This window comes from Balaenoptera physalus, assembly GCF_965194825.1.
Source record: "Balaenoptera physalus genome assembly, chromosome: 19".
Taxonomy (NCBI): Eukaryota; Metazoa; Chordata; class Mammalia; order Artiodactyla; family Balaenopteridae; genus Balaenoptera; species Balaenoptera physalus.
Window position 1 is genome coordinate 57,898,607 of NC_138900.1, and position 22,112 is coordinate 57,920,718.

The 22,112-nt window shown below is 42.3% G+C and overlaps 1 protein-coding gene and 1 long non-coding RNA gene across 2 annotated transcripts in view; one reads left to right on the top strand and one right to left on the bottom strand.

Annotated features, from left to right (window-relative positions):
* The window catches only part of ADAMTS18 (ADAM metallopeptidase with thrombospondin type 1 motif 18), a 425,082-nt gene that overhangs the window by 231,634 nt on the left and 171,336 nt on the right, over nucleotides 1-22,112 (bottom strand). The window lies entirely within an intron of this gene.
* LOC309649351 lies at nucleotides 592-15,507 on the top strand. The gene is made up of 2 exons (XR_014257047.1): nucleotides 592-2,871; nucleotides 3,198-15,507. It is a non-coding gene; the product is annotated as an uncharacterized lncRNA (long non-coding RNA).

The window sequence follows — 22,112 nt, forward strand, 5'->3', positions numbered from 1 at the left end:
GTTCAAAACTCAAGTACAATAGATTCTAAAGCCTGCTGATGTCAAAAATATACTACTGTTCTAGCAAACTTGCGTGCAAATTACATTCACATCACAATTTGCAAAGAACTTTCGTTAAGGCTGAGAAAGAGAAAAGCAGCTCCTGACATCTGGGGACGGGGCTGGTACTATACCTTGGTGTCGCTAAGAGCCCCCTGGCACTGGCAGCGAGTTGTCATACATTCTTGTCGAGCGCAAACAGTTTCACAGAACACCAACACTGGGGAAATGATCGTGACGGGGCAAGACAAATACAAGATCACTCCATAATCAGGGCTGAGCAGAGAGACCAAAAAAACTACACTCTCCGAACAAAAAATGATAATAATCATTCATTCATTCATTAAGAAGACCAAATATCACCCCTTCCTGGCAAATACAAGTGACTGCTACTTCTTTACAAGTATAGCTTGAGCTTTGCTTTGTTCCACTTATCTTCTAGATAGAAACTATTAAGACATGTAATCACAGAGTTATCTTTACATTCTGACAGCATCCAATCTAGGGCAAAGCCCTAGTTGTGAGGAGGGTTCTAGTTTCCTACTGATATAAATCAGGCAGAAACTGACATAAATCCTACTTTCAAAAGGTGTATAGCAACACATACTCTAAACTCAAAAGCAATTTAACAATTTATTTCCTTTAAATACAGTTTTAACAATTCATATTCCTTTTACAATAAGATCATTTCTTTTTTAAAATTAATTAACTAATTAATTAATTTTTGGCCACGTGGCATGTGGGATCTTAGTTCTCTGACCAGGGATCAAACCTGTGCTCCCTGCATTGGAAGCTTGGAATCTTTAACAACTGGACCACCAGGGAAGTCCCTCAAAAGTAATTTTTAAAATGCAGATAGAAAATATCAATGATGGGGCTTCCCTGGTGGCGCAGTGGTTGAGAATCTGCCTGCCAATGCAGGGAACACGGGTTCGAGCCCTGGTCTGGGAAGATCCCACATGCCGCGGAGCAACTAGGCCCAGGAGCCACAACTACTGAGCCTGCGCGCCTGGAGCCTGTGCTCCGCAACAAGAGAGGCCGCGATAGTGAGAGGCCTGCGCACCGCGATGAAGAATGGCCCCCGCTGGCCGCAACTAGAGAAAGCCCTCACAGAAACGAAGACCCAACACAGCCAAATATAAATAAATAAATTAATTAATTAATTAAAAAAAAAAAAGAAAGAAAATACCAATGATTTAATAACATATTCAAAACTCTCTTTACTGAGCTTACACCAAAACGATAGTGAACGTTGTCTCTAAACGTACTTCCATAATACGGAAGAGAATGGAAGAGGGGTCTTCAGAAAACATAGAAAAACAAAGAAAGAAGAGTATGGAAGGGTAATCATTGAGGAATCTTGGGTTGCCCTGAAAGTAAAGCCTGAGACAAGAACTTGGGATAGATTGAAATCCAGGGAGAAGCAGTGAGGGACCCGTGAGAGAGAGAGAAAGAGGAAAAACCAATATAAGAGCATGTTATTGAGGTCTGTGATCACCCAAATGTGAAGCCCACCTATGCATAAACCCCACCTTGATACACAGAGCCCTAGTTCAATATTAAACGCCGATCAGTAGATAGTTGACAAAAGTGTCCAATATAAAAATTAGAGAAGACAAGATAAATAGAAAAAAAAATGACCCTGGAGGAAACAGAGATAACGCAGGGAACAGAAGATAATTAAAGAGCAAATTTTTATTAAGCTTTCAAAGAAATTTTAAAACTTATCCATAAAACATGTATAAAAAAGAATAACCCAGAAAAGTCTGCAGAAAGACTGAGGAAATCTCCAAGAAAACAAACTGAAAAATCAGAGAGACAGGCAATATGAGATACATATATTTTCTGAGAAATATGGGAGTACCAACACAGAAGTTTCAATATCCAATTTACAGTATTTTCAAAAAGATTATAAATTATCTGTTTCTAAATTTCACCAAGATGTGCCTAGGCATAAACCTTTTAAAAGTAACTACGGAAGATCACTGACAGAACTTTCTATCCAAAAACATGTGTTAAAAATTAATAAATAAAATTAAAAGGTAAGTAAACTGGGAAATATGCTCATAAAAATTTGTAAGAAAAGCCCCAAAATCCCAATGGAAAAATTTGATTAAAAATGTGGACAATTCACACAAGACACACAAGTTGCCAATAAGAAATAAAACTTTAAATAACACCTAAAAATATAAATAAAAAGTGACTAATGACATGAATATGTGTCCAGGAATTTTTAGAAAATGCAAATTGAAATGAGATTTTCTTCTTTACTTATAAAATAAACTAAACTTAAAAGTCAAACATTTTGGACAAACGAGAGCTGGAACAGATACTCTGATTTCCTTCTCATGGGAGTGCGAATTGGTACAAATTATCTGGAAAATAATTTTATAATGTGCATAAAATCCTTCAAAAAAAAAAAAATCCCTTGCTTTCCCCAGGGATTTTCCCAAATCTATCCTAAGAAAATTAAACTTACATCTCTCTCTGTACTTTGTAACAAAAATATTCACACAGACAAAAACAAAAAAAAAAGGGAAAAAGCTCAGACAGAGACATATATAGAAAAATGTTTATTATTTTGGCATAAACTTTGGAAATAAGCTAGACATGGAACAAGTAGAGTAACAGTGTAAAAACTGTGGCCCATTCATTCAGGTAGCCATCGAAGAGGGTGTTTTAAGAAACTATTTCATGAAATGACAAAGTGTTATTGATACTTTTAGCATTTTATTAAGTAAAATTTTTAAAATTTGTACATTTCTAGGGGTTTTCAACAAAATAAATAAAAACATAACCAGAAGATTTTAAAAGAGTGTTACTGATAAAAAGGTGGATGGGGCTTCCCTGGTGGCGCAGTGGTTGAGAATCTGCCTGCCAATGCAGGGGACACAGGTTCGAGCCCTGGTCTGGGAAGATCCCACATGCCACGGAGCAACTGGGCCCGTGAGCCACAATTACTGAGCCTGCGCGTCTGGAGCCTGTGCTCCGCAACAAGAGAGGCCGCGATGGTGAGAGGCCCGCGCACCGCGATGAAGAGTGGCCCCCGCTTGCCGCAACTAGAGAAAGCCCTCGCACAGAAACGAAGACTCAACACCGTCATAAATAAATAAATAAATAAATAAAAGAACGTGAATTTCTTTAAAAAAAAAAAAAAGGTGGATGAAGAAAAGCAGATGTCAAACTAGTTTATACAATGGGATACCAATCAAATTATATAAATACATGATACACATATGGGGTGTGGCAGAGGGAGACATATTGATTGATAGATAGATAGATAGATAGATAGATAGATAGATAGATAGATAGATAGATAGATAGAAAGATGGATGGACAGATGGATGGATGGATGGATGGGTGGATGGATGGATGGATGAATACATTTCCTGGGGAGTGGGGGAGACAAGACACCCATATGTTAACAGTGAAAATTTCTGATTGGCTGGATTATAGTTAATTTGTATTTTCTTCTTTAGATCCTTTGTTTTTTTTCCCCAACTTACAATGAGCATATATCACTTTTCAAGTAAAATCTAAGTTGTTGTTTCATAATTTTATTTTTTATCTTTATCGGTTTAACTCTTATGAAATTTATTTGGGAGTTTCATTTTGAGAGTTTTGTTAAACGACTGACTGATGAAATCAATAGAAAAAATCCGTGGATCTGTTTTGCCAGGTCTGTAGAGCAGAAAGACTTAGGGGAATAAAGGAGGTGTGGGAAGATTATTTCTGAATATGTATGTTCAGGGGAGGTGCAGAGGGATGAGACCAGGAGTCCTCTGCTTCCACTTCAAGCCTGATGAAAAGAAAGGCATCAAGAAGGGAACCACTCAGTAAGGTCATCAGTATGAACTGCCTTGGTTTCCTTCCCCAGACACGTGGTGCCAAAGGGAACTTCACCAGTGGTCTGCAAATTCTAATCGCTCCCACGTTAGAAGCTCTTGGAGTTGGCTCACACACATTAAGAAGTATACTTTTTTAGAAATAGAATAATAACAGCCCGGCCTCAGTTTCAGGCAATTTTATCCTTTTTAATAAGCAGTTAAATCATATTTTACATCTGGTAACAAGTTAATGGATTTTCTACTGTGCTTAAGACTTTTCATAGACCTATCTTCACAACGATTGAACACAGTGTTTAAGATCGCAGACTTACAAGCCAGGGCGACCAATTCTAGCTGCGTGGCCTCTCGGACAAGTTATTTCACCCTCTCGTGCCTGTTTCCTCATCTACAAAATGGAGACAGTAAAAGAACCTACCTCTTTGGCTTTCTTACAAGGCGTATATGACTTAAAATGTGTCAGGTGCTTAGACCAGTGCCTGGAAAAAGAATATGCCCTGTGGAAATGTTTTCCATACTAAACAGAAATAAGGTGGACACATTTCTTGATCAGACCACGCCTCCTCATATGTTTGCGTTCAGAGCCAACTGTCTGCAGTTACCATCATAAAACAAACAAACAAAAAAAGGTGTTTGCTCATTCAAATATAAATAAATAAAAGGAAAAAGAAGCAACAGTGGTCGGCATCTCTTCTGCCCACCCCAAGCCCCAAGAAAGACAAAACAACATGGTGACTTCTGGAACCCACACAACAGAGTGGACGAGGCTATTTCAGATGGGAAGCAGAGGGAAGGAGGGAGGTCGGGGAGAGAGAGTCCCCCAAACTTAGAAGGTGACGAAGTCTGGGAGGACCAGTGAGTGGTGGGAAAAGAGCCCTGCTTTGTGGAAGCATCCAGAGAAATTGGCAGGACCTCAGCTCATACTAATGCGGTGAGGGAGCGATGCATCATCGCTGGCCTTCAGGAAAGCGGTCCAGGCCACAGGTATGGAGAGGTGGGTGGAGAAACCTCTATTGATGCCTCATAACAAGAACAAGGTGGAGCCGAAAGAGACAAGGACCCGTGTATGGAGCACTTCCTTTCTCCCAGGTACTCTCTTTGCCCATGAATTGCGATCATCATTCCCATTTCAAAGAAGAGAACACCAAGAGATAACTTGTCCAGGGTCATACAGACCTGAATTTGAATCCCAGAATTGGGATTCTATCCCAACTGATTTTCTATCTGCCTCTGTGCTTCCCACAGCTGCCCACTATTAGTAAATCCTGGAGCTGGAGTATATAGTGTGTACGTCAAGATGAGGCAAGGTCACCTGCAGGCTTTCTGCAGTTCAGCCAAACTCACTGCCTGGTCCTCCCAGCCAGACTTTGCAAAGGAGTCTATTCATGGATTTAAGGCTCTAATGGCATTAATATTCAAGGCAAGTAAGGATGTGAGCAGGATATGTATAACCCTAACACATCAGCACCCGTCAGTGTGGAGGTCGTGTTGATTGCTGAAATGGATACAGGTTGTAGCATAAGAGAACTTGGGCTTGGATCCCTGGGTGGGATTACAAACTGTATGATAAAGGGTCAGTGATACAGGTCACTTACCTGAGCCTCATTCACTTTCTCTGTAGTATAATTACTGTCATTCCTATTTCACATACTACCTTTGGGAGGGTCGAGTAAGACAATGCAGTGAGATGCTTAGCTTGGTGCTTAATTAACACCCTGCTCTCCAGCTCCTCCCCAAATGTGTGCCCACGTTTTCTTCTTCCCACCAAGAATAATATCCAGGAACCTAGACCCTAAGGAACACACCCCACTCCCCCAGGAGCTAGACCAAACTCAAAATGTCCGCACAAACACGTCTAAAGCAGGTGACCTCTTTAAGACCTCCCTAACCCCTCACTGAAATTCCAAGTGATTATTTAAAATGACACAAAGAGAAGACCGACAGGGCAGGGAGACCAAGAAAGTTAGTTTTCCTAACAGCTGTAAAAGAAAACAAAATGAAGAAAAATATTCCCCATGAAATTCTCACAGTTAAAAAATATAAACCATGTTGTCTTTCACTGGGGTCACAGAGTAAGTTCAAACCGTACCCGGGACGTATCTACCTTGCGATTGTTCAATAGCACAGACAGACAGTGTTAATCATTTTCTGATGGTTGCTCTGAGCTGTGGCTTTGGCGAGTGAGAAAAGACAAATTCCCAGAGCTGAAAACTGAAAAGAAACACTGTACAATCATGGGAATTAAGGGGGGGTGGAGGGGAAAGACAGTCTTGGGCTGAGTTATTATATATCCCTGGTGAAGTCGTTCAAGGACTTTCCAGCTGTGAGCTGCTACGGAAAAGTCTGCACCAAGATTCCCACAGGAGAGCCCCGTGCGTCGCTGCAGTGGACGAGCCCAGGCAATGGCTAGGCTGATGGTTCTCAAGCAGAGTCAGTTTTGTTCCCCAAAGGACGTTTGTGATGCTGCTAAATTTCCTATAATGCACATGACAGCCCCCGCTCCTGCATCCCCCCACCAAGAAAGAAATGATCCAGCCCCGAGGATCAACAGTGTTGCGACTAAGAAACCCTGAGCAAAACACGAAGAAATGCAAGTCCATCCCTGTGGGCAACAGACAAGACTCAACACCCAGAGCCTGCATCTGAGTCTGAAGCCTCTGTTTTTCACGATGGCACTTCCTTCTTCGAAGCCACGTGTACGCTCAGCCTCCAGCCTGGGTTTCTTTCCTCTCTTCTCCCCGATACTGAAAACACATCATTCGTCAAGTCCTGAACACATAGGACACTTTTCGAAGTGCTTCACAACACTTTCTAGTAACTCTGTTTTAATTCTCATGATAACTCTACGTGGATGTACGGTTATGGACCCCATTTTACACACCAGGAAACTGAGGCTCAGAGGGGTTGTATCAATTGCCCACCTGTGAAGAGGCAAAGTCACTGTTCAAACTCTGGATGGTGTGATTTCAAAGCATTAGCGCCTAACTGTTCACATCCCCTTGCAAAGCTTCACCATGTTGCCTGGGTAGACCCAGCTGCTCACTGAATACGCCTGAGCTTTTTCCTTCTAGGAAATGGAGATATTTATAAAGTTGCATGTGTTGAAGATAAGACAAGGCAGGAATCCTTGAGAACTCAAGCAGATGATCCCTGAGGCGATTACACCCAGGAATTTCCTCCAGTGGAGCAGGAGTTGAATTGGAGGTGCCCAGACTTTCTTCTAGTCCTAAGATCCTAGATTCTAGCCAGTTCTTCAGGGCTTGACTCCAATCCTCCTCTCCTCCCCTGGTTCCCTTATACCTTCCTTGCCCTCTGATCCATAGGTGAGCTCTTTCTACGAAACCCTACAGGTTTCTTTTGGTATCAAGCTCCAGGTAATCTCTCTTTTTTGTTGAATTCAACCTGAGTCAACCTGACAGCAGTTCACCATAACTTTCCTGAAAGAGGAGTTCTAGTGTCAGGCTTTAGAACAGATGATGCAATAGTCAATAAATGCTTAATACATACATATTGTGGGGATAAGGGGGGAGGGATAAATTGGGAGATTGGGATTGGCATACACACACTACTATATATAAAACAAAAAACTAATAAGGACCTACTGTATAGCACAGGGAACTCTACTCAATACTCTATAATGGCCTATAATGGGAAAAGAATCTAAAAGAAGAGTGGATATATGTATATGTATAACTGATTCACTTTGCTGTACACCTGAAACTAACACAACATTATAAATCAACTATATTCCAATAAAAATTTAAAAAAATACATATTGGATGTGCTTACTCAACAAGTGACAGAGGTAATAAAGCTTGAGTATATACTAAATGACTTCAGACACTTGATCTCATTTGATCCTTGTGATAACCTGTGAGGAGTCAAGACAATGTTATCTGCCCCTCCCATGTATCTCCTCCCACCTCTTGGCATTATTATTATTATTTTGGCTTAAAACAGCAATTTTATTATCTCTTAAGACACTTCAGGTTGACTGGGCTCAGCTGGGTGATTCTTCTGATTCACATGATGTCCTATGGGACTGAAGTCATTGGGGCCTTTGATAGGGCTGGAAAATCCAATTGGCTCATTCATATATCTGGTGTCTTAGTGGAGATGATTGGAAAGGCTGCTTTAGCAGGTTTGTATTCCCTTCTCCTACATGGGGAGATTATGGGGATTAACTTTCTAGGACTCATTCTCTGCCTCTGATAAACAGAGAGGTTGAACTCAATCAATGGTTCTCAAACTTTGATTTTTATTAAGAGGATCCCTTCTTCAAACAAAATCTTATACAGCATCTTAAAATAATAAACAGGAGCAGAGCTGATATGGGGGGAAGGGTAGCAGTGTGTGTGTAGTTCTAAGAAGATGGATCGGGGGCCTGATTTTGATCCATTGTGGTGGTTTCCATGATTACTATTGCCCCTTTGTCTAGGTCATCCATGCCATCATTGGGTACCAGACATCTGTAGGCAGCCCAACATGGCAGCACCTGGCAGAAGAAGACATTCTTTGCAGATTTCTCCACTGACTATTTGTTTGATCCCAGGGAGCCCTCACTTCTCTCAAAGTTGGCATCCAACCTTCATAGGTATCACTTAGTCACCAGGTACCATCCAAGGTTTACTCTCCTCCAGAAGGCAGCCTTGAAGAGAGATACAAGGCAATCTTGCTTGTTCATCTTATTTTTCCTCTGCTTCACCCCAGAGCTTCCTTGCCCCACCACCATCCCTACTCCCTTCTTGAGGAATCCTCACATTCTGTTCTGTATATAGCCATTCTCCTGTCTCCCAACCCTTGGATAACCTCCCTCCCTTGGAAAATCCAACTCTATAACAATTATAAGCACAGGCTTTCAAAAGAAAAATCCTGTTAAGTCTCCCCATCAACTTTTCCAGATACGATGGTACAGATCATCAGTAAGAAAAGAAACATTATTCCCTTCTCACCTTCCCTGAGTGTAGGAAGGAAAAAAACCCACTCATCTCTTCATTCCATTATTGCTTCAGTGATCAATCAGAAAAAGTCCAATTTTCTTGAAATTCATTTTTTATCTTACTGGTTTCTCCTTGTGCTCCCCACCCCACGGTGCTCTGCATTTCCAAGCTGTCCACCAGGAACACAAGAAAAAACACATAGTGCACATGAAGGCAATTCTCCCTCAAGTGCACGATCGGGTCACGTGGGGAGAGATTAATGTGATTCTGAGCTTGGAAATGTGCTTCTTTATGATTATTAATGAGGATAGCTTGGATGTGAAAGGATTTTGCAAACACAGCAGTTTAAAAAATGTATTTTCTACCTTGTTTATGAGGCACACATCTATATATAATTCAGTTCAAGGGTTGAGATTTTCTGTTATTATGTGCCAGGGATTATTTATCACAATGGTGAATAATTTCCCAGTACAAATTATCCTCCTCTTATCATCTGAATGGACTTCCCTTCCACATCATTCATGTCATGCTGAAATCGAAGACCATGAAGTTGAAACCATGACATAAGTCTTCCTTTGGATGACAGCATATGGTGTGTGTTGGTTGGAGTTTTTAAAGCGCAATCAAATTTCCCACTGTCAAAGACTAGCCTCCCGACTTTGTCTTAGCTGGTGACCCTGGTGTCTGAAGCTGATAGGAAATTATGCACTCAATAAAATATGAGATTGCAAGAGAGAGACAAAGCCAAAATAAGCAGTAGTCCACCGGAGTAGAACCCACTTTCAACAGCCAGTGTTTCATGTCTATCATGCTGACTGAAGCCATCCAGAGGTAAAAACATAAGCGTCAAGACATGTTGAAACTTGAGGATGACAGCTAAGGCGTCCTACTCAAAATATAAGATGAATGTCCACGAATGAGTGCTGGACTTCTCTAAATAGGCTGAAAATCTGACAGGTTGGTATATTTGTGTGAAAGGAATATGAACTCTGATTAGTGAACTTCTGCCAGGGGCATCAGCACATTATTTTTAATGACACAGGGAACTGCATATTAACCTCCACAAAGAAGCAAAAGGTGGAGTAAAAAGTCAAAATAGGGACGTTTGTGCTTATGTTGGGAACATAAAACCAGATTTCAGGAAACCTCAATTTTCAAAAGAAAAATATTGCTCTTTCGCAAAGCCAGCACAAAAATAGGTCCAAGTTGTGTCCCATGACATGATGCAACTTGAGAAAATAGTGAGAAAATCAAACAATACAAAAACAAATAAAAATCATCTCAATTCCTAAAAAGAGGGAGTCCAAAGAATGCTATGCATTTATCTTTAATAAGGAGTCTCTTTCGATGTGATCTGTCAAATATTCTGAGGTATGTGTCCGTTGTTTTTGCAAAGGGAAGTGTGGAATGTTCATTTTTCCTTCAATGGAACATATTTTTATGATCCCTCCAACTTGTTTTTCTGCTCTTCATCTATAAACAGGCTGTGGTTGCTAGGATGCATGGTTGAACTCCATCAGGGGCACAACCACAAACTTTAGTACCAAGCACCATATTCCTGCTCAGAGAGGTGCATGGACTTGCTTAAGGTCACACAGCAGATGACTGAAACAGAAGGCACTGGTCTAGAAGCTAAGAACCTTGGGTTCCAGCCCGGGAGCTGAAGGCTGATAAGCTCTACACCTTAAGATAAAATCTCATGAGGTTTGTACATTTTCCATCTTCATAAGAAAACGTTTCATATGTCTCCTTGTCCCTTTACGAGCCCTCTGCACCCATGGAATCCTGCGGCCAGTTTTCCCATGAACTTGGACCACTCTTGTAGTATACTGACATCTGAAACCTTTTTTCCTCCTGTCAACCACCGATCCCCTTGTGTCTTTAAAGATCCCTGCAAAATCTCTTCTCCTCCCTTACGTCCTCTATGATGAGGTGTAAGCCAGGACTCCGCCTCTTCCATTTCAAGGATTAGCACAGGGGGCGCTAAGCAGAAGAACAGAGAGTGTTGCTTCATCTGGGACCTGACTGGATGTGTTAGAGAGAGTTCCAGCTGCTTAACATGTGCACCGCTGTGTCATATTCTGTCCTCAAGGTCATTGCCCCTATCTTTGAGACTCATTAGGACCTCCCTACATAGCCATCAGCAGCTGACGTGGGAGAGATCTCCATAATCGAATATCCCTCGACTCTATTTTTACTAGAAGTAGGGGCCAGCCAAGCAGGCGGCCACCAACGTGGTGGGCTCCGGGTGTATCAGAAAGACCCCCCCCCCAACCCCGTCCAAGATAAGACCCTCAGCAATGACCTAAGGTTTCCACCACTGCACACACTACTCCTTATGAGCCTCTGGAAGACATGCACATTGAAACAGTATTTTGTTACCTGCTGAGGATAATACGGTCTAAGGGAAAGAGCTCTAGACTAAGAACAGTTGGGTTTCAATCTCAGCTACAACACGTGTGACAGATGCGAGTTTCTTGAAAGTGTTTACACTCCAAGTGTCATTTTTCCTCTAAAATGCAATTAAAAATACTTGTCAGTTTCAGAGGTGAGGTCAATTGAGAAATTCGATCACGTATGGAAAAGCAATTCATGAACTTTTTATTGACGTAAAATATACACATAGGGGAGGGTGCCTTTCGGAAGTGTACCTGCTGGTGATTTCCCCACACTGAGGACACCTGTGTAACCAGCACACAGATCAAGAAACAGAGCCTGAGTCAGAAGCATCCTCACCCCCCGGCCAATAACTCTCCCTTCAAGGGTAACCACTACCCCAATTCCATTGCCAAAGGTGAACGGTGCCCGTTTTTTCCTCTACATGAAGGGGATCATACGGTGCATACTCTTTTGTGTCCCTCTCTTTCACTCAACATCACGTTTGTTACATTCAACCACACGGTCCTGAGTAGCGTTAACTATTTGTTCTCAGTTGGGGGCGATATTCCATTACAGTCGTCCCTCAGTATCCACAGGGGGACTGGTGCCAGGATCCCACCCCCAATGCTGATACCAAAATCCCCGGATGCTCAAGTCCCTTATATAAAATAGCATAGTATTTGCATATAGCCTATCCACATCCTCCCGCATACTTTAAATCATCTCTAGATTACTTATAATACCTAATACAATGTAAATGCTATGTAAACAGTTGTTGGCATGCAAGAAATTCAAGTTTTGCTTTCTGGAACTTTCTGGAATTAAAAAATATATATTTTTGTTCTGCAGTTGGTTGAATCTGCAGATGCAGAACACGCGGATAGGGAGAGCCACTGTATGTGAATATACTGGGTTGTTTTCTTTTTAATCCACTTCTGTTGATGGGAATGTATAATAGTGCTGCTAAGCACTTCATAAACTTATATGAAATATACAAATGTAAGATATTATTATCATTGCTGTAAAGCCATACCTAGCAGACACAGAGGCCTTGGGAGAAAAATATCAAGCAGTGAAATTATAGTGGGAAAAGGAAAAGGAAGATCCAGGATGAGATTTTTCTGGGTCAAGAGAAAATATAAAATGTCAGGTACATCACAAATGTGAGACGTTACCAAATGTTTTAAGTACAGCCATTTATTTCAGCAAATATTTGAATTCCTACAAAATGCCAAATGTTGTGCAGTATTGCATATGATTCTAATACAAACCCTATAAGGTAGGAAGTATAGGTATTCTTATCCCAACGCCATAGAATAAAACTGAAACCCAGAGAGGTGTGCACAACAAGTTGATGGCAGCGACTAGAGCAACTTCATTCATTCATTCACTCATTCATTATTCAACAAAGACTGCTTGAGCTTTCAAGATATGCTAAACACTATGTAACATGTTAGAGATAAAATATGCAAAAAGACAGAAGCCCTCATGTCAATTACAGTGCAGTTCAAGTGATGGTCGTTGATGAGTCACCACCCAGGTGAATGGAAAATTAGAACATCACTAAGTGCTTAAAAAGCAGAGGTGCACGGTGATGCTAGAACACAGTGTGTGTGTGTGAACGCGACTGAGGGAGAGAGGCTCTCCTGAGGAGCTGACGATTGAGTGATATCTGAAGAATGTGCTGGAGTTGACCAGGCGAGGAGGGAAAGCAGCATATTCCAGGGGGAAGGAGCAGGGCAGGTGTGAGAGGTTAAAAGATGCTTTGAAGAGACTATGCCTCAGAAGCCGTATTAAGGAGCTTTGTCTTCCTACTGGGAGTAGTGAAAAGTCATCCGCCAGGAAACCTGGTGAAATTCAACAAGGAAATGTGATCCAACATATACCTATTGTGCCCCAGCTATGGAAAGGGCACTGAAATCTGCACAACTGAATGTTTAAGATAAAATAAAATACACTTTGAGTATGTTTAATGGGTCTCACTTAGAAGGATAAAGCAGTGGGGCCATTGCTCACTTGGCAAACCATTCATTGTTTGCAAAAGGAAGGGGCAGGTGGGTTCTCTGTCTGCTGGGCATCGCCAGGGTCTCCTGAGAAGGGAGCGCTGGTTTGGCTGCCCGTATGGGCACAGACTGGGGCAGCCAACACGGAGGAAGTGGGCACCAGACAAGGAAGAGGAGGTTGTTTACCCCAAGACCTACTCTGGCCCTCGCGACTGCTCTTCTGTGGCCACCTGCATGACCTTGGCGTCACCTTGGGGACTGCGACGTGAGGTTTTGGGTTTTCAACAGGATTTGAGGTTTCTCTGGCTGCCAAAGGACACTAAATTTGAGAGGCAAACCTTGCATGGGGCTCCCGGGAGAGAAGGGCAGTGCCTGGATTATACCCAGCTCCTTGCCACGATGTGAAGGGTCTTCTCAATTGATAATAACAAAATTTGTCAAGTCAGCGCTAAGTATCGCAAGGACCTTTCTTCAAGAATATGAGACAACCCTTATGTTTCCTATCAAAAAAGAGAACAAAAATAAGGTTCTACGATTTCTCACATTAGAGCTGGTGTCATATACTTCTCTTTTGCAGTGTTTGGCAACCTTGGTGTATTTGCCTTTTTATTAGTTACATTCTCAAGCCCAGCAAATGTTTCGCTTTACAATGTGTTTTGAATTAGATTCATGAAAGCTATAAAAAAAAATAAGTGGCTGGAATTAAGCTAATAAAGTCCTAAAAGACTAAAGAACTGCTGTTGTTATGAGCATCAAGTAGTTTTTTTTTTTTTTTCTATCTGAGAATTCTGGTACGTGGATTGAATATACATTTATGCAGAATCATAGACTCTTAAGAATGGAGAGAAGATTAAAAAACTTAACTGGTCCAATATCCCATCTGATGTTCTCTTCCCTTCTACAATGGTCCAACTGAGTGCTTTTATTATCTCTCTGTCGATCAGACACCTACAGTTACTTGTGGCCCATCGACCTCAGTTTGGATACCAACTTTCTCACTCAATATATTATAATCCAGCCATATTTTTTCTGATTTCTCTCAGTGATTATCATATGTCTTGCTGAAAACCAGAGATATTATAACCTTAGCTTCTCTCTCTAATATTCTGAAACAAGGAAGGCAGAATTCATTTAACATGACTGATTCTATTGACTTTCAGTTATTTTAAAAATTTTTTTTATTTATTTATTTTTGGCCGCGTTGGTCTTCATTGCTGTGCGCGGGCTTTCTCTAGTTGTGGTGAGCGGGGGCTACTCTTTGTTGTGGTGCGCGGGCTTCTCATTGCAGTGGCTTCTCTTGTTGCAGAGCACGGGCTCTAGGCGCGCAGGCTTCAGTAGTTGTGGCACGCGGGCTCAGTAGTTGTGGCTCGCGGGCTTAGTTGCTCCACGGCATGTGGGATCTTCCGGGATCAGGGCTCAAACCCGTGTCCCCTGCATTGGCAGGCGGATTCTTAACCACTGCGCCACTAGGGAAGTCCCTTGACTTTCAGTTACTATTACTTCATTTTCCAAGTTTTTTTAAATTGGAGTATAGTTGATTTACGTTGTGTTAGTTTCAGGTGTACAGCAAAGTGATTCAGTTATACATATACATATATTCATTCTTTTCAGATTCTTTACCCACATAGGTTATTACAGAATATTGAGTAGAGTTCCCAGTGCTATATTCTACGTCCTTGTTGCTTATCTATTTTACATATAGTAGTGTGTGTATGTTAATCCCAAGCTCCTAATTTGTCTCTCCCCTGCCATGTTTCCCCCCAAGTTTCTTTTAAAGAATCTATTTACAAATCTCTAAACATTAAGACAGTCAGCTGAATTTAAACTGCTACCTAGATAGAGGGTAAACATCATCACATTCAAGTCTTTTAACCTCGCTTATTCAATCAACAAACATTTACTGAGATCTGCCATGTGTGAAGAACCATATTGGACCTAGGGAATGCAGAAACAGTGGACATTTTTAGCTCTTCAAGAACTCACAGGTTAATATGTCACATGAATAAATATTGACAATGACAGTGCAGAGATTAGCTCAGGGAGTACTGATTGGGCGTTGGGGACCAAATGAGGGCACAGAACTAAGGCTGGCTGGTGGGGAGGAGGGAGAATCAGAAAAGTCTTCAGAAGAACCTTGGATAATAAGAGGGACTCGTTCAGAAGAGGTGAGAGGATGAGAGAAGGGAATTCCCTCCTAGGGTAACAGTTTTTACAAGGCACAATGGCACAAAAAGCATGGTCTGGTTAGAAAATTGCAGGTAGACCCATGGCCTTTAGAGGTCCTTTTTTTCAGCTTTTTTTTTAAAAGAAAAGACTTCATTTTTTAGAGTGGTTTTAGGTTCACGGCAAAATTGAGCAGAAAGTACAGAGAGTCCCCACATACTCCCTGACCCCAGCCTCCTTCATATCAGCAACCCACACCAGAGTGGTCCAGAGTGGTCCAGAGTGGCAACTGATGAACCTACACGGACACGTCATACCCAAAGTTCAGAGTTCACATTACAGTTTGCCCTTGGTGTTGTACCTTCTTTGGGTTTGGACGAATGTATAATGATGTGAATTCACTGTCATGAAAATCCTCTATGCTCTGCCTATTCATCCCTCCCTCCCCTGTAGTCCCTGGAAACCATTGATCTTCTTACTGTCTCCATAATTTTGTCTTTTTCCAGGATGTCATATAGTTGGAGTCCTACAGGATGTAGCCTTTTCAGATTAGCTGCTTTCACTTAGTAATATGCATTTAAACTTTTCATGGTTTGATAGCTCATTTCTTTTGTTTTTTTAAAATTATTTATTTATTTATTTATGGCTGTGTTGGGTCTTCGTTTCTGTGCGAGGGCTTTCTCTCTAGTTGCGGCAAGTGGGGGCCACTCTTCATCGCGGTGCGCGGGCCTCTCACTATCACGGCCTCTCTTGTTGCGGAGCACGGGCTCCAGACGCGCACGCTCAGTAATTGTGGCTCACGGGCTTAGTTGCTCCGCGGCATGTGGGATCTTCCCAGACCAGGGCTCGAACCCGTGTCCCCTGCATTGGCAGGCAGATTCTCAACCACTGCACCACCAGGGAAGCCCGATAGCTCATTTCTTTTTAGCACTGAGTAATATTCCATTGTCCAGATGTACCACAATTTATTCATCCAGTCACCTTCTGAAGGACATCTTGCTTGCTTCCAAGTTTTCAACTCCTTTGGGTAAATACTAAGAAGCACGATTGCTGAGTCTTATGCTAAGGCTAAATTTAGTTTTGTGAGAAACTGCCAAACCGTCTTCCAAAGTGGCTGTACCATTTTGCATTCCCACCAGGGCCAGTGGTCTTTTATTCATTTATTCCCAAAACAGCCACTGAGCATGCCATGGTGAATAAAACAGAAGTGGTCCTGCCCTCCTGGAGTTTGCAGTCTCCCAGGGAACTTGCTAGAGATTATCAGAGAAAGTATCCTGAAAGAGGAGTTGCTTCCTGGAGCTGTTTCAGGAAATGGCTGAGAGAGGACTGGAAAAGAGTTCCCTACATTATCCTTTCAGGGAGGGCATCCTGGAAGAACAAAAGGTTCTTCCCATGTCCTGAACTATAAGGGAGGAGAAGAGTTGTCCCCGAGGCACAGCTGGCTTGATGACGGAGAGGGATGTGACAGAATGGCGTTGACCATGGAAGGACGGCGTGTTCCTCCCCACGTGGACTTCAAGCGTTTACATTCTTTGTCCCCAGTGTTGTCCTGTGATACTAAGGAGCCAGTCATAGTTGTTTCAAAGGAAATGAATCTCAGGGATCAATTGTCCTGGTGGCTTTCACACATTTTTAACCACTGCAATCCTTCCTCCAGTGAAATCTTAGATGAAATCGCAATGTGTACATCAAATAAAGGTGGGTGTATTCATTTTCTATCACTGCTGTAACAAACTGTCACAAACTTAGTGGCTAGAAACAACACAAATGTATTATCTGGAGGTCAGAAGTCGTATGATGAAGGTGTCAGCAGGGAGTGTTCCTCTTGGAAGGCCCTAGGATAGAATCTGTTTCTTTGCCTTTTTCCAATGTCTGGAGGTCACCTACATTCCTTGTCTCATGGTGCCTTCCTCCATCTTCAAAGCCAGCAACATTGCACCTTCAAATCTCTCTCTCACTCATCTTGCACCACATCTCCTTCTCTCACTGTGGCTCTCCAACCTCCCTCTTAGAAGGAGCTTTGTCTAAATGTCCATTGACAGATGAATGGATAAAGAAGATGTGGCATACACACACACACACACACACACACACACAAACACACACACACACACACACACACACACAGGAATACTACTCAGCCATTAAAAAGAATGAAATATTGCCATTTGTAGCAACATGGATGGCCCTAGAGATTGTCATACTGAGTGAAGTAAGTCAGACAGAGAAAGACAAATATCCTATCACTTGTATGTGGAATCTAAAAAATGTTACAAATGAACTTATTTACAAAACAGAAACAGACTCACAGACATAGGAAACAAATTTATGGTTACCAAAGGGGAAAGGGGAAGAGGGATAAATTAGGAGTTTGAGGTTAGCAGACACGAACTATTACATATAAAATAGATAAACAACAAGGTCCTACTGTATAGCACAGGGAACTATATTCAATAACTTATAATAAACTATAATGGAAAAGAATCTGAAAAAGAATATATGTATATAGTCTGAATCACTTTGTTGTTCACCAGAAACTAACACAACATTGTAAATCAACTATACTTAAATTTTAAAAAAATTTTTAAAAAGAAATAAACCTGCCCCTGTTTGAAGATAACCTGATTGTCTATATAGAAAATTCAAGGAATTTACAAAAACCACAGCTAATAACTGAGCTTAGTAAAGTTGCAAGGTAAAAGATAAATTTTAAAAGTCAACTGTATATGTAATTTAAATTGTTTGTAATGTATTTTCAGTTACAATTTTCATATACTTATTACTAGTAATTACAAAACAATTTTGAAAAAAATAAAGTGGGAGGAATCATCAAAAAAATAAAATAAAAAAGAAGGAGCTCTGTGATCCCTGAATGCACCTGGATGACCCAGGGTCACTCGCCATCTCAAGATCAATCACATCTGCAAAGTCCCTTTTTCCATGTAAGGAAACATACTCCTAGGGCCCAGTGATTGAAGGTAGATATCTTTGGGGGGCCATTATTCATCCTACCACAGTGAGACTGTCCTGGTCAGAGCACATGTGGAAGATGGAGAGCCCTAAGATCCAGAAACATCGAAATGCTGCACAGACCACAATTTTAAAGCAACTGATCGGAGCCCTTCCTCAGATCGTGGACGAGGAAACAAAAGTCCAGAGGCAGGAAGTGACTTATTTTAGGACCCACACAATTTTACGGAAGATCTAGGATTAGGATCGACTCCTGGTCCCTTGCCCTTTCCCCTAAACCCACTACCGTAAAAGCTCTTCCCACGAACAATACCAACAATGATAAAAAAGCAGCAGAGCTTTGGTAAGGTACAAGCCATGGTCAGAACTGCCGTGGAGTTTTGCAAAATGAAGACATACATGAGGTTTCCTTGGGTCCTGGAAAGCTGACATCCTGTTATGAATTGGAAGGCCTTCCACTCTGGAAACATCTTAGTAAAGAAAATCCCGGTTGCTCAATAGCTAACCGCTCATCATAACACAGAAGAAGGCCGTGCTGTCCTAATAGGACCTGAAGACCCCTGGCAGCAACCACAGAGACCAGAAGGCCTGTATGTCGTCCAGACAACTTGTCCTCACATTCTTGGCCTCATGAGTAACCCAAATGCTCCCACCACACCCCCTCTCTCTTTATTTCATGTCATTTATCACTTTTTTCCTTAGTTTCAAATATGAGCCACAAGTTAAAGGCTTTGCAAAAGACTAGACTCTCTGACATTTAGGGGATCTGGTGTTTATTAAATTGGGAGATTTAAACTGACTGTGATTTGTTCTTAATTTAGAGCAGTGACAGACAAATGCCTGAAGTGTGTGTGTGTGTGTGTGTGTGTGTGTGTGTGTGTGTGTGTGTGTGTGCACGCGCGCGCGTGTATGTCTGTTGTATTTGTACAGCATCCAGGATCCAGGCACATTTGGGGGAGTAAGTAGTTTAAAAATCCAGGCAGCCACAAGTTGGAGGGAAAGGAAAGTAAATGCACATTTGAAATCAATTATACTATGAGTTAAGTGGGGCAGTTGGCCAAAGCAGAGGGGTCCCACCTTTCTGATGCTACCACATCTGTGGGCCCACTTCTGGAGACGCCTGGTAGACTAAAACGTCTTTCAGTAATAAATGAGTGGGTCATTTCAATCTGCTAATCTCTGGAAAGACACAGAGTCTGGCTTAGAGGAGACAGATGCATGGGCCACACCCCTTCCCCTTGGGCCCTGGGTCTCTCCTGACCATGCTGGTAATAATCACCTGGCCTTCTCACTGTGATTCAAATCATTGACCCAACACTCGGTATGTGCCAGGCACTGCTAAGTACTTTATAAAGGTCTTTTAATCTTCATATTTGAGTTAGGTAATATCCTATAGTAAAACTAACTTCACAGATCAAAGCAATCACAGCTCAGAAATGTTAACTGCCTAAGACCCTTGCCAGTGGTAATAGGTGGGATTTTAACATTAGATTTATCTGACTCCTAAATCTATATTCTTCCCCGCACATCATCACGTGTACTAGGTCTTTACCCCTAGGCTAAATGCTGGAGGTAAAATATGAATATAGACATAAACTCTGCCCACCAGGAGATCTGTCTCAAGCAGTGAACTATTTAATTAATTTATTCACCTCTGGGACTTCCCTGGTGGTCCAGTGATTGAGACTCCGCACTCCCAGTGCAGGGGGCCTGGGTTCGATCCCTGGTCAGGGAACTAGATCCCACATGCACGCCGCAACTAAGACGTCCACGTGCTGCAATTAAAGATCCCGCACGAGGCAACGAAGATCCCTCGTGCCACAACTAAGACTTGGTGCAGCCAAATAAAGAAAGAAAGGTTAAAAAAACAAAACAAAACTGATTCATCTCTTAATTCAGCTAGTATACAAGGAGTGCATCAGAGGTTCCAAATGTGCACTGGATCGAGAAGTTGCCTGTCCATGTGGACCGCCACTGGGAGGAGGGGCCCCAGATAGTCAACGAATGAACAAGTAAATACAGTAAGTAGTTGCAGACGCTAATCAGTGTTAGGAAGGACATAATCAGGCTGCCACAGTGGAGAACAGCCGTTGACACTGTCCCACAAGGAAACGCATCATTTTGTAAGGTAATGAGCTTCACGCCTCTGGAAGTATTTAATCAGAGGGCGGGTGACCCACAGATGATCCTGCCACGATGGGAAGCCACTAAGGGTTGAGGGAAGCAGAAATCCACCAACTGGATTCCTTGTGATGCTCATGTCAACTGGAGGCAGGATGGGACATTCCCCAAAGCTAGAGGAGAGATTCTGGAAGAAAGGATTCGGGTTATTGATTATTATTCACGAAAACTGGGTTGGTGCCAGGAAATTATCGAGTGTAGATTATGGTGACGGAGGGAGAAACAACAGAAGAGAAACTGTTCAAATGAATGGAGGAGGGGAGGTAGGAGGACACACCAAAGTCATCGCAGGAATGGCAGGAAAGCTCTGGGTTCGGGCTGAGTTCAGGCGCGACTGAGATCGTTATCGGATCCTAATCACTCAACTCTGCAGAGCTGGGCCCACAAGAGAAGAGCGGCTGATTCTCGGCTCACATGTTGGGTTCCAATGCCCCTTCAGACCAGACAAATGTCCGGTCTGGGCTGGAAACCGTATAGGCACTTAAGGAGCGCTTCATTTTAAAAGAGGGAACTGTTTTGCTTTTGTCAAACTGGTTAATTTGTCCCAAATGTTAAAACCCTCTCCTTCTCTTGAAGGATCAGCGTTCAAACAGCCAGACCAGGGAGAGTTAAACCAAACATCTCCTGGGTTTCCCCTCTGCCTCTGGGTCCCACCGGCATGTTCCCATTGAGGAGAGATAAAGGATTTTTCACTTGCAGAAGGAAGAAAAGTTCTGGGGTGAGCTGGGTCCAAATGGCAGTATTCTATAGAACATCAGGTGTCAACAGTTATCTGTCTGTGGTTCAGTTCAGACATTTCAGTGTTCCCACCCCAGTAATAACATCCTTGGTTTCAGGCCTGAAGTTAAGAATTCTCAGACTTTTGAAAACCACTTTCTGCAAAAAGGAGGAAAAGGAGAAGTGTGTATTTCAAATCTTTAAACTCTGGCAAAATTCCAAGACTTATTAAAGCACACACACACACACACACACACACACACACACACACACTCACACACACACACACTCACACACACACACTCTCACACACGCATGCACGCACACACAGACACAACATAGAGCCAAGAATTTCTGCTACACTCTTGATGTGCGTTTTCTCATGTAATCCCTACAACAACCCAGTGGGGTAGGGACTTAAGAGTATTATCCTGCCTTCATTTTAGAGCTAAGAGAACCGAGGCTTCGGGAGATTAAACACACTGCCCTAAGTTCACACAGATGGTAAGCGGTAGGGCCAGGACTTGACCGGTTCTCTCTCCCTCTAGGGGAGTCGTTCTCAACCAGGGCCAATCCTGCCCCACCTCCCCAGGGGACATTTGGCAACGTCTGGAGATATTTTGGGGGGCGGATGCTGCTTTCATCTCGTGGGTTAAGGCCAGGGATGCTGTTAAACATCCCACCAGGCTCAGGACAGCCCCCGACAACAAAGAATCATCCAGCCCTAAATACCAACAGGGCTGAGGCTGAGAAATCCTGGTTTAGAGGCTGTGCTGTGAAATATTACATTCCATCTGGCTTTCCTGTTTTCCTATCAATCTTTTCCTTTTAGCACAAATCCCTCTAGGATGTATTTCAATCCCACTGGACCACAC